The following is a 16846-nucleotide window of genomic DNA, read 5'->3' on the forward strand; positions in this document are numbered from 1 at the left end:
TGTGTTCTGGGTCTCTACAGTGGTTCCCAGAGTGGCCAGTTAGGGAAGGAATGCAGATTTTGAGAGAGAGGGGGGAAGTCCTCAGGAAGGGAATATGCCCTATGTCCATGTTAAGAGATGAAAATCATCTTATTTATGCCAAATGCAGGGAATGAAACATTCCTCAACTGGTAAAAAGTCCCCTTCCTTGTGGGATCATTCATTGGCTTGGGAGTGGCCATGTTCTGGCATCCTAGAAACTGAAAAAAAAAAAAAAAAGGTGAATTGGTTCATATTATTTCAGTGGGAAATGTGGGTAATAAACCTACCTGTAGTCGTATCATTTGACGGTTTTGATTTTCAAAAGGGAAGAGCCACATGCGAATTCTTCTCCCTCCCCAGAAACCACTCTAGACTTCACTATCCAGGCACAGCGTCCCTGGACAACAGACTTCCCTCAAGCTATAGGGTCTGCCTTGTCGGTAGTTCTGCGACATCAGCGATTCCGCCGTCCTGTTCCTATTGTTGACATTGGTGATGGATTTTCATTTCTGCTGCTGATGTGGGGCCTTCCCTGTTTCTGTCCTGTGTATTTGCCTGTCTAATCCGAATTCAACTTGCCATTCCATTCTCAAGTTACATTAACTCAGAGTGAGCAGTTGATTTATGGCTTGTGTCTTTGATGGCTAATCATACTTTTTACTAAAATACCCAGAATCCCTCGCCACCACCTGCAATTTGGAAAATGGCAATAATGCTGGAGACTAAGAATGTATCAATGATTGGTCACATCTCTAGTAGGGGTTCCCCATTACCCATGTGTCACACATGATCCCGTGGCAGTCAGCTCAGCGGGAGAGAGAAAGTGGATTTCACCATCCTGCAAACCACCCACCCGGACAGCAGAAACTTGACACCTGTACCAAGAGCCAGAGTGCCTGGCAGTCACCTCCTACTGCAGGGAAACTGCTGACCAGAGACATCTGTTGCTCTCCCAGCTGTATTATGATTCTCTGTTGGAGCTGAGACTCTACAGTTTCTGGCATTAAATATCCCACATCAGATAAATTGAGAATCCACTTAATAATACACTTTTTCAGAGCAGGGGGCCACATAAGTGGAACAAAAGCAAGATCAAAACTACTGTTAATGAAAAAAAAGAAAACATACTTGTAATGAAGGTTTTTGTAAGCTGGAAAAAAAATAAGTAAAATGGGTACAAATCATGCAAATGAAGAAAACTGTGCCCTAGATAGATTGCTGTGCCATATCCATTTTTATGCAATGAAAGAAAAACCCCTACAGGTATCTGAACAGAAAAAAAAAATCAAACAGTGATTGATTGCAAAGAAATAAAACACATGTTAGCCTTAGTCATGGTTGTGGTCAAAGAATTCTATCTACCAAGATCTCTTTCTCTCTGCCCCCAACCCCACATTCATTATGAAACTTTGAGGACACATAAAATATATTTTACGTGTGCCTTTCCTGAAAAATTTAAGATGTACAAAATATGACTGGAAGTTAAAGAACTCAAATTATGAGGATTGGGTTTTTTAAAAAACACTGTGATGAGCATGATAGAAAGCTGAAAATTTGGGGCTGACATTGTGGCATAGCAGGGAAGACCGCTCTCTGCAATGCTGGCATCTCATATTGGCATCAGTTCATGTCCCGGCTGTTGCACTTCCAATCCAGTTTTTTGCTGATGGCCTGGGAAAGCAGCAGAAGACGACCCAAATACTTGGGCCCCTGCCACCCATATGGAAGGCCTGGAAGAAGCTCCTGGCTCCTGCCTTCAGCCTGGCCCTGCCCTGGCCATTATGGCCATCTAGTGAGTGAACCAGCAGATGGAAGATCTCTCATTATCTCTCTACTCTCTCTCTCTCACTGTAACTCTTTCAAATAAATAAATAACAGATTCTTTTGGAAGATAGTAGTATAAAAAGTTATTCATTAATGGTAATAGTGATCCAGTACTCATGGTTTCATGAACTAAGATGGAGGAATGGCTGAAGCACACACATGTTCAAGTTCTTTAAATACTTTAAGAAGTGGAAGAGGAAATAGGAATCATGATATTCCTTTGGAATTCATTAATTAAGTAAAATGGGCATTAGGATATATTTTTAAAGATAATTAGCATGAAAAGCATGATTTTCTTACATGCCACAAAAGAAAACAGAAGTACTGACACAGCCCAGAGTATGAAAACTACCAACCGACTGCACTTTGAAATATAAATGTTAAAATGTTAGAACAGTACAAGGTCCATTTTTTTTTTTTGTAAATTACTGGGCTTTATTCCAAAAATTCTGATTAGTTTAATATAAACACTGAATACTTAGTGGCAGTAGGTCATGTGAATACATGTTGGAAAAGCTATTGATAAAATTAAACATCAATTTCTACTAAAATTCTTTAGAAGATGAGAATGAATGGAGAATCTCATAATATAGTAGATCATCTAATTAGGCTAATGACCAATATCTTACTTTAGTGAAATACCAGAAGCATTCTATTAAATCTCTCCCCTATTATAAGGTCATTTTATTCTATAAGTTCTTTGCAGTCAAGTAACACATAAAACTGAAACAAAATGTCTAATTCAAAGATAATGACATTTGTTATATTAACATGATATAAATAACTTAGAAAAGGATTCGGTAAGTCAAAAATAATGAAATGCACTATGTTTAAGATGAATATATAGAAATTAAGTGTTGTATATTACCAACTATGACCAGTTAGAGATGATAATGGAACAAAGGAATGAATTCATGACAGTATCCGCATATTTGCCCCACCTCCCACTTCTCAACAAGGGACCGAAAATATGCTTTGAAGTAATGGAAAGAAGACCTGAAAGGCATTGCTATGAAAACACAACACAATTGTATTTGAAAACTCGGCTGCTTTGAATAATGAATGGCATGTCATGCACCTTGCAAAAGAGTCTAAATTTTAATTTCTCCAAATTATAATTCTAAGGTGTTTCCAATCAGGATCATAATAAGTGTGTGTTCTGTATGTGAACTCGTTTTCTTTATTGCATGTACTTTTTGCATGCTGTCTGGTTTAAGCAAAAGAGGAATTTATTTAAAGTGTGAGGTAGCTCACAGAATTTGCAGGGGGACCAGAACAAGGATTGGAGGCCACATAGCCTGGGATAACTATGCCTGGCTCTGGCACCACAGCACTGCACCACAGCAGGGCCTGCCTCCCTCTGCTCCTGTCCCCTGGATTCCAGGAGCTCTAACACTAGTGCCTCCATGAGGGGCGCCTCTGCCACCACTTGTGCTGCCAAAATCAATTCTGGGAGGTTCTCATAGTGCCTTCTTTCAAGCAACAGTTAAGTTTAGCCCCAGATGGCAAAACCTAACCTGTATTATAATTGCAAGGAAACCTAGGAAAGTGGGTGGGGCATCAATCTTGGAGAGGCAGGATTCACAGTGTGTGCAACTACCCTTATGAAGGGAGGCTGCTCAGGAGATACAACTGGGTGGCCATAGAAAGGAGAAATGCTGGCTCTGGGAACCTGATGTGGTGACTCCAGGGTACATCTGGGAAACAGATAGATATAGTTAGCCAAGTGAGTTCAGTGAGTCAGACCTGACCTACCTGAGATTAACACATCATAAAGGGACAGTAATCTGAGCAGTCATTCACAAATGTGCTAAGGGATTGATGATGATTTCATAAAAGAAACATCACAACTACTGAGAAAGAAATAGCCAGTTCCCGCAGTATAGTTTGTTGATTAAACTTTCTATAGGAAAAGTGCTTAATGTCAACTTCCTACATGCTTTATACTAAAATCATTTTTGTATGGCTTTTAAATTATCTGTGAATATTAAGCCTTAAAAAGTAAAAATAGTATATAGTTGAACAGTCAATATATTTAGAATGCAAAACTAAAGATTTCTGAACCTGTAAAAATAGGGAAAATTGCTGAAAGGAAAAGATTGATAGCATGATAGCATATTAACAGTTTAAAATTCTCTAAGAAAGCACTATAAACAAAATACCAACATATAACTGAGGAAATATCTATAATAATTATAATGGGCAAGGGCCCAGTGTTGCGGCACAGTGGGTTAAGCCACCTCCTGCAACACAGGCATTTCATATCGGAGCGTTTGAGTCCAGGCTGTGGCACATCCAATCCAGCCCCCTGCTGATGCACCTGGGAAAGCAGTGGAAGGTGGACCAAGTACTTGGGTGCCTCTCACCCATGTAGAAAACCAGGATGGAGTTTCTGGCTCCCAGATTTGGCCTGGCCTAGCCTTGGGAGTTGCAGCCATCTGAGAAGTGAACCAGCAGATGGGATAGAATCCTACCAGACATTTAAAGAATTAACTCCAATTCTCCTCAAGCTATTCAAAACAATTGAAAGGGCGAGGATTCTCCCAAACTCCTTTTATGAAGCCAGCACCACCTTAATTTCTAAACCTGAAAAAATACAACAGAGAAGAACTACAGACTGATTTCCCTGATGAATATAAATGCAAAAATACTCAACAAAATACTAGCCAACAGAATCCAACAACACATCAGAAAGATCAGAGGGAAGAAGTGGGATTCATCCCTTGTTATACAGGGATGTTTCAACATTCGCAAATCTGTGTGATACATCTTGTTAACAAGCTGAAGAACGAAAATCATATGATTATAGATACAGAAAAAGCACTTAACAAAATACAATGCCCTTTCATGATGAAAACTCTAAGCAAATTGGCTTTAGAAAGAACATTCCTCAATACAATCAAGGCAATTTATGACAAACACACAGCTAGCATCCTATTCAATGAGGGGAAGTTGGAAGCATACCTACTAAGATCAGGAACCGGACAAGGATGGCCACTCTGACCATTGCTTTTCAATATAGTCCTGGAATTTTTAGCCAGAGCCATTAGGCAAGAAATAGAAATCAAAGGGATGCCAATTAGGAAGGAGGAAATCAAACTATCCCTATTTGCAGATGACATGATTCTAGCTCTTTCTCTCTCACTCTGCCTTTTAAATAAATACAATAAAATGAGGATGTATATAATGTGCAGAAGTTTAGCTAAGTCATGGGTTGACATTTGACACAGTGGTTAAGAGACCACTTGGGACACCTCCATCCCATATCTGAGTGCCTGAGTTTGAGTCCTGCCTCTACTTCTGATTCCACCTTCCTGCTAGTGCACACCTTGGGAGGGAGCAGATGATGGCTCAAGAATTTGGTTTCCTGCTACCCATCTGAGAGCCTGGTCCAATGCTGACCATTGTAGGGGTTTGGAGGCTGAATCAATGGATGGAAGTTGTCTCTGTTTTTGTCTCTGCCTTTGAAATGAAAATAAAAATTTTAGAAATATTGTTAGGTCATAAGGAGTTCTTGTTAATGAATATATGACAAAACTCAAATGCTTCAGAATATTAATACATAGGCAAATGGACATGAACACATTGCTCACAAAAAAATAGAAAAGACAAGTAAACAATGAAAAGTTCAAGCTGCCTGCAAAGAAATGCAAATAAAAATGATGGAATGATGAGATTGCAGTTTTCACATCATTTGAAAATATTCAAAAGCAAACATAATGCTATTCATTTATGGTGATGCTATAGTGAGATGGATAGTCTCACTACATTAATGTAAATTTACTGTTTGTAAATTGTAGAAAGCAGCTTGATGCTTCATTGTGAAAAACCTTAAAAATAGTTCATATCATGTGATGTAGTGTTAGCACTTCATAAAATTTAATTTAAGGAAATAATCAGAAAAGTACCTGGGAATGCATATTTTAAGGTTTGAGTTATAGCACTATTTGTGTAAGATTGCAAACAAACATGAAATAATAATAAGAGTGATGGTTAAATTGTAGCCCATCTATGTAATGGAATAATTTCTAGCCACTAAGAAATCATCATACTTTTGAAAAATATTTACTGGCATAGGAACATTGTAATTACAACCTAATCATAAAGACCAGGACACAGAACTGAATATGGTTTATGATATAATAAAAAGTATACTTGTAAATATATATACATTTATGTGTGTGTGTGTGCTGTCAGAAAATAGACTAAAGAAAGACAGCAGGTTATTGCATTAGTAGAATTACCAATTCCATTTTTATAATTTAACATCTTTCCCACGTCGCCTGCTATGATCAAGTGTTACCTGTGAAACAGATTTAAAAAGTTATTTTAAAAGTGAGCAGTTCCTTTTCTGTGGATTTTAATAGTTTTACCAGAAAAATCCCATGTGCATATTGCTACCACCCTCACCATCTGCCTCCAGTTTCAAGCAGTTAAACAGTTTCTGTGTAGCGTTTTCCAATATTAGTATCCGTCCTAAAGTTATCCCTTCAGTCTAATTTCTCTCAAGTCAGCCCCATTGCTGGGATGGGCATATGCTGCTATGTTCTGCCTAACAGCCACCTAGAAACGTGATATGTGTGCCTGAGGGTAGCAGAGGATCTGCATCAAGATTGGACTGTTTTTTATGACATATATTGCTGAGTAAAAGTGTCTTTTTTTGGGTCAGAATTCATGGTGATTGGAAAACTTTTCAAAACTGCTCAGCAGAACTTTTTCCTTCTTTATTTTTTTTAGTTTAAAAAATGTCCATTAAAAGCATCCTTGGTTCTGCATTAAGATTCCCAAATCATAACTCGTGCGCCCTGTTGGGGAAAGGTGGGAATTTCATTTTGCCCACGCTGCATCCTGTAACACGTAAGAGCCAGCCATTCAGTCACGCATTCTCTCACCCGTTTTCCACCTGGTGGCACATTTTTAATATTAGGTTTATAAATTAATGTGAAATTATTAGTTAGCTTTTCTAACATTGGAAATTTCTTATGCTTAAAATTAGACTGTGCTAGTCAAACGTACTCGTCATTATTCGTGACCTTCCTTCCGTGTGTCGTGGTCAGACGGAGCCAGTGATCCCTGTCCCAGCGCCCCCGCAGGTAACTAGTCCAGGTCTACCTTGGGCCAGGATGAATCTGTGCTGAACACAGGCTTCACCCCACACAGCCCTGTTGTGCTGTGGGGGACCCGCCCGCTTCTCCAGTGGCCAGATCCAGCGGTGTCTCTGTTAAAGATCAGGATTCCACTGAGCACCCTGCAGGATTGTATACAGGTGCCATCTCCGCCTCCTTACGGCCCCTCTTCCCTTGCGACCTGCGGCACTTGGCTCTGCTGCTGTTCCATTCATTTGAACTATCGCGATTCTGTGGGTTACATCTGCTGTCTTCCTTGTACTGTGAGGCGCACGCTTGTATCTGCTTCACACATGTGTGGATTTTCTCACCCTTTACCTTGGGCCTGGATGTCTCCTGCTTTTATTGACTGACCCTCTCTCCATCCCCATCTGAATGTGTCTCACCAGTGTCTCAAAATCCACTGCTTTCCAGTACCAAATTCATCATCGCCAACGCTGTTGGTTCTGTGTGGTTAGCAACATCATGCACTTCACTAACCCAGACTAGGAACCTCTGTGTCATCTTTTGTTACAGGCTGCTTGCCCCTTTTTCCTCTGAAATGCCTGGCCCCTGTCTCAGGGCCCGTAGCCTCTGGCTCAGGGCTTGTATAGACAGACAGCTGGGATCCCGTTCTGCAAACTCTAGCTTTATGCCCCAACTCCATCAAGCCCTTCTTCTACGCTGAAGCTCAGCTTTTGGAAAGACATGAGCCTAAACATTGAACTGGAGAGAAATGGTTCATTGTGACATCCCGAAGCATAGGGGTCTCCAAAGTGACCGGTGATGACAGGTCAAGCACAGCCCCAGGAGACTGGTTAGATACGTGAGGCTACTTCAAAAGCTCATGGAGAAATGACATTGAAAGGTGTATATTTTGGTGCGACTTACGTTTGATATCCATACTGAGTTTGTTCATAACACACATTTTCACATTTGTGAAGTGCCCTCATGCAAACTCTAGAGTTCCAGCCCAGACTTGCTAATGAAATAGCTATACGGATGATGGCCAGCGATCTGGGATCTGACAAATCCCCCAGGTGGCTCTGACGTGCTCTGCAGTTCGAGAATTTCTGCAGTGTGGATTCCAAAGTCTCCTTGCTCTCTGGAGTCACCTGTGAAACTTAAAAAATACCCAGGCCCCAGACCAATTAAATCAGAAACTTCAGGTGCCTGGCCTGGCATCAGTGTATAGCTTTTTAAAGGCTCTCCAGGGATTTTGGTTAGAGAACAAGTGAAAGATAGAATTCACTTTTTTTTCCTTTAAGCAGAATCTCAAGTAGTGTAGAAGAATGCCCTGGAATCGCCTGGGAAGCTTTAAGAGTGACTGATGAGTGCCCCCCTCCCTCCCCATCGTGATTTAATTGATTTGCAGTGTGGCTTAGGCTTCTGGGTTTTTCAAGCTCCGGGGACTGGGGACTATTTTAATGCAAAGCCAAGGTTAAGATTGCCATTTTATAAAGCTGGGATTCTGAAAGTGTAGTGTAGCTAAGAAGCCCTTGCAAACCTTGATTTAAAAAAAAAAAAAAAGAAAGAAAAGTAAGTAATTAAGAAAAGTGCCGACCTCAAGAACCATTACGGTTGAGCCCAGACTGGTGGACTTTGAGTCTCAGCATCCCCTGTGTTTCTTACCATGCACTGATGTGCTGCCACTCCTTCTCTGTGCCATCAAACTCCTGCCTTCCTTAAATGTGTTTTGCTTAAGTCACTGGGGAAGATGTAGAGTAGAGAGGCCAGTATACAATTTGAGTCCACTGATTTGCCATTGGCAAAGAGGTAACCAGGACTGCTGTCTTGTTCCTGAAACCAGGTAAACCCCATGTAGATTTAAAAAAGAACATTTGAAAAAGAAACCGTGAAAGTATTAGAAGAATGTGTGACCGCATTTTGAAAATCTTTAGGGAAATCTTTCCAAACAAGATGCAAACCTGCAGGCCAGAAAAGATGATTGATAAATTCAAGAATTTTTTTTTCAGAGAAAAGTTACTCTATGTGATATTAAAAGACACAAATTGGAAAAACGTCTTCATTGTATTGGCAAAATTGCCCCAATACTCAGGGAAAAAAATCAATAGGAATGAAAAGACTAATATATGACCCCAGTAGAAGAGAGTGCAAGCTGACTGGTTTGTATGTAATGAAACAGAATCGGTCAAGGTAAGAAAAGATTCTCAACTTCATGCATAATCGTCTAAAAAATGTAATGTGAGGTGGTGGATATGTTATTTAGCTTGATTGTGAGAATTGTTTCCTAATGTATTTTTATAGCAAAACACCCTGTTGTGTACCGTAAACGTATACATCTTTTATTTCAATTATACTCCAAGAAAACTGGAACAAAACAAGGAAATGAATATCAATGTGATACTGTCTTTCAAATTAGCAAAACTTGAGAAATTTTACTATTGGCAAGGTGAAGGGAGGCAACATTCTGTGTGCCTCTTATGACAGCATAACTAGTGCAGGGTGTTTGGGGAGAATGTAATGACCCTGGGATGCAACAGTCCTGCTTCTCAGAATTCAGCTTTTGGTTCTAATCACCTAAATATTCAGAAGATACTCAAGGAATCATCCAAAATTCAAGACCAGTATATCCATTAAGAGAAGACTTGGTAAATTATCTTACAGAATATAATGGAATATTACTCAGTGCTAAAAGATGATAGAAATTTAGAAATTCAAATTGAAATTTATTGGTTAAATTTAAGATTTAATATAGAAGGTTATAGATTATTGAGAAAAACATAAGGATAGAACTTCAAGTTATATAAATACAGAGCACTATATATGACATGATATTATTTTGGGAGGAATTTTTCATATACATGTTACATGCTTGCATATATGTATTTCTGGATCCATACATACCCTGTCTAAAGAAGCTGCATTTGGATAGTGGGGCTGGGGCAAGGGGAGTAGGATGAGGGGACAGAGGTTGGCCAGACGTGTTTGAATGAATCAATGAGAGTCTGAAGTGGAGAGGGAGACCTTTGTCTTGATTGTCTATCTACCTGAACTGTTTTGAATCTGTTTAGGAGGACACAGGATTGCTTTTGTAATAAAAATTACAGCATGCGCAATTGTGCTGTTCTCTTCTGGAACACTGACCCTCTGTTTGTTTGGTTTCCTCTGTCTCGAAGCTGCCCTTCTTTCCTTGTACTTCTCCTGTCCTCGCTTTCCTTCGGGACCCAGATCAAAGGTCACCCTGGGAAGCCAGGTTACTTTCCCTTCTGAGTTCACAGCATCCTCAGCTCATGTGCACTCCCACAGCACAGAATCCCTTCCTGATCACTGTAAGCCTTGTGGTCAGTGATGGATCCTACCTTCCAAAGGAGACCAAGGCTCGGTCACACTCTATCCACAAAGGTAGAAAGTGTGGCCGCACTTTCCTCGCCAACTTCTTCACACCGGTCCACCTTATAGTCACACCTGAAGTCAGTCATTTCCAGTCCCCTGAGGATTCTCAAGTACAGCTCTGGCTCAACAACCGTCTCTAGAATTGTCTGTATTCCATTTCGTCCAGTGTCCCTGCCAGTTTCACTTGAAGGAGCACCAGGTATCATCGATCTGTGACTCTGGGCTTGGCAAAGTGTTCAGCATATACTGACTGTTGATTAATGCTTGTCAAACGGCTTAGAATCATAAATTTAGATGCCTAGTTTTTAACTCAAAGAAGAGTTTAAGGATCCTGTAATATTCTTTACGAGAGTAACTGTGACCTCTGTGTTCCTGTCTCAGCACACCACAAAATACCTGAAGGAGTCAACCCATTGTCATTCATAAATGTGACTCCAGAAAGTGGTGACTTTTAAGGTCTGATGTTTGTGCACATAGAATCTCAGAGTTGGGTATGATTTGAAACAGGCTCTCCTCACCACACTTGTCAATCCTGCAGGATTGTCTACTAAAAACTTTTGTGGACACTAGGCACAGGTTCTTAACATAAACAGAATAAGCATGTGAATGATCATTTCCCTATCATGGATAAGGGAAAATCACATTTTCTGCAAAAAGACTGGAATGGAGTGCATGATTTAGGTTTGCTTCTGATAATCACTTGTAGAACTCAGACCCCATGCCTTGGTTGTAAGTGTCCTTATAACATTACATGGACCAAATAATAGGCATTCTGTATGTGAAAAAAAAAATGTAAGCATGAAATGCACAGATTTTAAGTCAAGTATCTTATTCATGTATTGTTAGGTACTGATTATACTGAAAACTGGTTTGTACAAACAAATGATTAAAGTTGATAGTGAAAGTGCAAACTAGATTATGGTTAATGAATGTTTTCTTTTCTCAGAGATGTTTAATCTTCACCCAGGAACACTGGAATGATTCACAGCTGGGCATTGGGGGAGGGGTCCTGTTTTAGAGGAAGGGAGACATTGGGGACCTGATTGGATGAATTTACAGAAGAGTTAGCAATGGGATTTGGGTGGGGGAAGTTAGGAAGTTGATTAACTTAGGATACCCATGGGCAGGTGGGATTCCCGACTGTTGACACAGTACGCTGTTATTTGTTTGGGCTGATAAGGAAGAGATTTCAGGTCTTAGTGCTGTTTTGAGAATACTTAGAGGTCAGAATGAGGTGGGTGTAGAAAAGGGACATTGAACTAGTGCAGCCCAGACAAAGAAGAAAGGAAGCTGGGCTCCAGAAGAGTGGGGAAATGAAAAAAATTCCAAGACTTCCTGCTTGAGAGCTCTGAAGGGCAAGTGGAAGTTAGGATAGAATTCACAGTTCACACAGACACCCCAAGGCCAAGTTTCTCAACCCTGGCTGCCTGTTAGAGTCATCTCATTTCAAGGGGTGAGGTAGGACCTGCACAGAAGCATCTTTTTAAGAAAGTTTCCTGAGTGATTCTAATGTGCTGCTCAGGCTGGGGACTGTTTATTGAGCCAAGAAAATAGAAGGGGAAATGATGAGAAAAATAATAGAGGTGGAACAGTCCTGGGGCCAGGGGCTTTCCAAGGTGTCCTGTGTAGTTTGTGGGAACGAAAAGTCAGTATGATTGACTCATTATATTTGATTTTATAATGAAACAACAGAGTTTAGTGTCTTTCATTCTTTTAAATCTGAACAGATTTTTGGAGCTAAAGACTGAAAAATGATTATTTAAGAGAAAAAAAATTCTTGTATATATTTTGCTTCTTTGAACTGGAATTCATAGACACCAGAATCCAAAGGAACATTTAGCATTTTTTAAATGGGACCATCTCAAATATAGTATCAGTTTTTAACTAGGGGGTACTGAAAGAAAGAAGTTTATAAGAGGGAATATCTTTAGAGTACACTTGGGAATTATATGGGATGAGATGTTTCATTTAAATACTTCCTCTTTTACCAGAAATTAATCGACAAGTGAAGCAAACTGAGTAGAACCAATTTACTGATAACTTTCACTGCCTCCTTCTAGGCAAGAAAAAAAAGTATCTACTTATGTTAAAGATTTGAAATGCCTTCCTATAAGATATATATATATATATATATATATATACACACACACATATATATACATGTGTGTGTGTGTACATACGTATATACATACATATGTAGATCTCCTATATATACATATATATATATATATACACCTCCTATATATATACACATATATATGCATTAGGTTATATTCTTTAACTTAGTCTGATCCAGATTCAGAGACTTATTAATTATTGAAGATTAACAGAATAAATCAAGCTTCATAAAATTGCCTGAAACTGAGGGATTAAGTCTGTTGCCGCACGTATGTTCCTATATCCCCTTCCTTGACCTTACAGTGCTACTCAGTAACACTAAACAAAGGGTAAGAGGAATCTCTTCACTCTGGCTGGGAAGACGAATTACTGTGGATGGGAGGGAAACACAACTAAAAATCAACTTTCTTCATCACTCTTGACATTCACCAGTCTTTACTCGGATCACCTTGAGATGTGACATCAATTCAGAGTAATAAGGTAGGGTCAATGAAAAGCTAAAACATTCTCAGGAACCCATTATAACACATCTCCAAGGGATTCGTGTCAATGCCACTGTGTTTCAAATATAGTACACAAATTCCAGAGGAGCGGCTCCATGAAATGGAGACAATGGTTATCTGTGAAAGCCCTGTGACACAGAGTTGACCTCTCATTGGGTCTCTCTTCCATTCCCTATGTGTTTTCTACCCTATAACCTCACCCGTCATTCCTTAGAACACATCACATGTACCTTTATCAGCCGTTTGCTGTGAAATAGTACGTTTTCTAGAAGTATATGGCAATGTCATTGATGGTGTTTATTTTTAAGTAAATAATGTTGATACATTTAAGCTTTACTTTCAGAAAAATTCTTTTTCATATGAGTAGGGATCCACAATTGGTGTTGCAAGATTAGTCTAGAGCCAGTGATGAGTGTATCTGCTTTTATCAGTAGATTCTTAGGTCTTTGCATCTTGCTCACTACTTAATCTGTCCTATCAGGTAGCTCAAAGCTCTGAGCTTTAATAGAGCCTGGTAAGTAATTACTGAATTAGAAAACAAACAAACAGTATGTTCCTAGTTTACTATGTAACAGGGAATAGGTTAGGTACTGAGAACTCAAAATGCTCTTTTTGTATACCTATATTTATAACTGGAATTTATCCCTTGCCAGCATTTAGAATTACAAATTAGAGGAAGAGAGAAATGGAATATAGTATGCATATTGTTATATTCTATTCAGTTTCACCTATGGTGACAGGAGACAGAGTAATTGAAATTATCACTACTCAAACTTTAATATTTGCCCTGTATAATTTTTTCCTCTGCATACTTTTTCTAGCACTATTGACCCATTTGAGTCTCTGAAACAAATCAGGACCAGTAAGTTCATTAGGCACTAAATAATGTGAAGGGGGGAGAAGTTGTTTGCTCTAAACTATAGTAAAAAAAAAAAACTATAACAGAGTTTTTAAACTATTTAGATAATATAAATATTATATATGAGAACTATAAGTAAATGTAACATTGTTTCATATATTTGCATATCACATACAACTTGTAAAATATAAATTTTTATGTATTTACAATGATTTGAAGTGTAGCATCCATAAGGAAGAGACTAAAGCCTACCCAAGAGTTTGAGTTCTGCTCTCAGTTCCGAACCCAGAAATCATCCTTATTGCTCTCTTCCCGTCTGCATTCCACTCAGTCTCATTTCTTAGCACATCTCATTGGCTCCACTGTGGAAACACACACCTGCGTTCTGCAATGACCTCATGCAAACCACCATCCCCTGGGACCTTGTCCATGCTGGCAGGTTCCTACCTGGCCTCCCTGCTTCCTCTCTTGCCTGCTGGGGGGCCATTGGCACAGAACAGCTAGAAGGGCCTTGGTCATGTCATTCCCCTCTGTGCCGCAGAGTGTGAGTCAAGATTTGTTGACTGATTCACTCAAGCAGTGAGTAGTGGCTATGGAAGGATCAATGAGGCAGGAACAGGGAAAACAGAAGAGTCAGGGTATCCAGATTGTGAGAAAGTCTTCATTCATAGTGTATACTTCTCTTTTCACTTGACAACCCAAGCACAGAAGTCTGGTTGTATTCACTGGCCGCTGTGTACACTTAACGGCCATCCCAGAGACAAGTCCACTGGCAGTCAATCAAGGTTTTGTCTTGGCCACTTAGATCGCAAACAGCTGTCCAGGTCTAATTAATATTCTGCAATTGTATCTGGAGTGGAGCCAGTCTCAGAGACAGGTGTCTAAATGAAAGATGATCTCGGACTGTTCCTGTGCATAACCTGTCTGGGTCTGGTGGGACAGGCTTCAACTTCTCCAGTGGTGTGAACTATTATTTCACAAAATTCACTCGGTCTGGGGTTCCTGCATATGTGTTCCGGTGCCTGCTCTATCTGCTGGCATTCATTTTGCAATGAGATCCTAGCTTTGACTCTGAAGTTTGGGCTTAAGATTTTAGGCAGTACTCATGCCTTGTCTAGAACCTCACACAAAGCAGTGATACCCACAGCACTGATTGTTACGGTGCCACACGTCACTGCTCCTTTAAGGGGATCAGCAAGTCAAGGGTACAGGGATTCAAACTGGGGCTTACTCTCTGCTCCACTGGGAGATTCAATGACAGTTATCATTAATTCTTGGATTCCTTCAGTTCTGATAGAAAAATCAAGTTATCAGAAACTATCATTTTGAGATCAGACAGCTATTAAAAGCCCATTAATAATCTTCTGGTGAGTATAGCATATGCCTTTTGAGAACATTTGCAACTTGCTTCTCTGTGGAAAGACACAGGACATCGCCAACCTAATTATAAAGCAATCAAACAATTTAATTAATCTGGAAATCACTTTCTTAACAATAACCTCCCCTAAAACGAGGCACCCTGCATAGCGCCATTAGGTAAAGTATGTTTTTGATACACTGCTGTGTGTCAGCCATGCCAGGGCCCTTTGGGGATCGTGGTGTTAATTACCTACTTGATGCCTGACCACTGCTAAGGCTGCTCAGTGAGGTCAGAAACATCGGCGGTGATACCAGCCGTCGGTAAAGTGTCCTAGCACTCAACCATCCAAAGCAAGCCAATCCCTGGGAACAGGGAGATTTGAGTTATAAGCAAGTGCTGCACATATGGGCAGAGAATTAACTGGCACCAGTTTTCATTTGAGAGTCTCCCAGGTATTGCTTTGCAGATGGGTGGATGAATTCGGAGAGCCGTGCTATGAGGCGTGAAGGTCATGTGTAGGACTCTGGTTTCTGCCCCTCTTGCTGCCATCCTGGGCAAGTGCTCACCACAGGCAAGTCCTCAGCTCTGAGTTCGGAATGTCCCAGGTGTGCTTTGTAGCTGGATCTGTTCTACTTTAGTGGTATTTTGATCACTATATAGCACAATAGTGGTGGGAAGTCTTCAGGGGCCAAGTAGAAATCCATTTTTACTTCAAATGAGAACAAAGCCTTCAAAAATTGACTTCTGTCCGTCTAATCTGCTAACGTTTGAATTTCTCCCTAAGGAAGAAGGAGGAATTGTTTGTAGTAAGCGACATGAGACGCTGCAGAATGCTCGTTTGCCCTACTCTATTACCAACTGCAGCCCTGTCCACTTGGCTGGAAAGTCCCTGCCCACGGGTCATTCTTCCTGTCCGCCCACCGTGGAAACATCAGTCACTTTTAGTCTTTTCCTTTTTCCTCTCTTTATTTCTATGATCTCAAATATGCCTGGTTTGCTTGCCTGAGACTACTTTCTACCTGCCTCCCCATCCTGATCTGGTGCTGTCTACTCTTACCAGGTACACGCATAGCAGGTGAAAACTTCTGGCTTCTTTCTCTTGCCTCTGAACACCCCTTAAGGCCTCCCGGTAGTGGGTACCAAACCATACACAGCTCATTGGCTTTACCAGTCTGAATTCCTTCAGCCAGAAGGCCTTTTGCTGTGGCATTGTCCTGCTATGTTTCAGTTCTTTCTGACCCCTTCCTGAAGCCCCCTTCTAGTTCTCCTCTCCTCTAAAGCTTACTGGGACTACCCTATGGAAGTACAGTCTCTTGTCCTTTAGGAATTATGAGGTACTCACACATTTTCTCTAGTATCTGGTGACACTGGAGAGCCTTAATGTTACTACGTAATACATATGATACACAATATGTGCACTGCAGAGCAGTGCTTTAGTCAAGGATGTAACTGCATGTACAGTGGTGGTCCCATAAGATGATGTCACCTGTGACACTGTAGCCCTCTTAGTTTGCTGAAGTACTCTGTGTGTACTTTATACAGTGATGAAATCACCTGGTAATAAGGGATCTCAGAACACCCCCAAGCCATGACTGCAAACGTATATATGTATATTTTCATTTCTTTACAAATTTCAAAAATTCATTTTATTTATTTGAAAGGCAGAGAGAGAGATCACCCACCCACTGGTTCATTCCCC

The 16846-nt window shown here is 40.3% G+C and overlaps 1 protein-coding gene across 8 annotated transcripts in view; it reads left to right on the plus strand.

Annotated features, from left to right (window-relative positions):
• The window catches only part of MAST4 (microtubule associated serine/threonine kinase family member 4), a 634279-nt gene that overhangs the window by 533304 nt on the left and 84129 nt on the right, over window positions 1-16846 (plus strand). The window lies entirely within an intron of this gene.

Source organism: Lepus europaeus, chromosome 15, assembly GCF_033115175.1.
Source record: "Lepus europaeus isolate LE1 chromosome 15, mLepTim1.pri, whole genome shotgun sequence".
NCBI classification, from domain to species: Eukaryota; Metazoa; Chordata; class Mammalia; order Lagomorpha; family Leporidae; genus Lepus; species Lepus europaeus.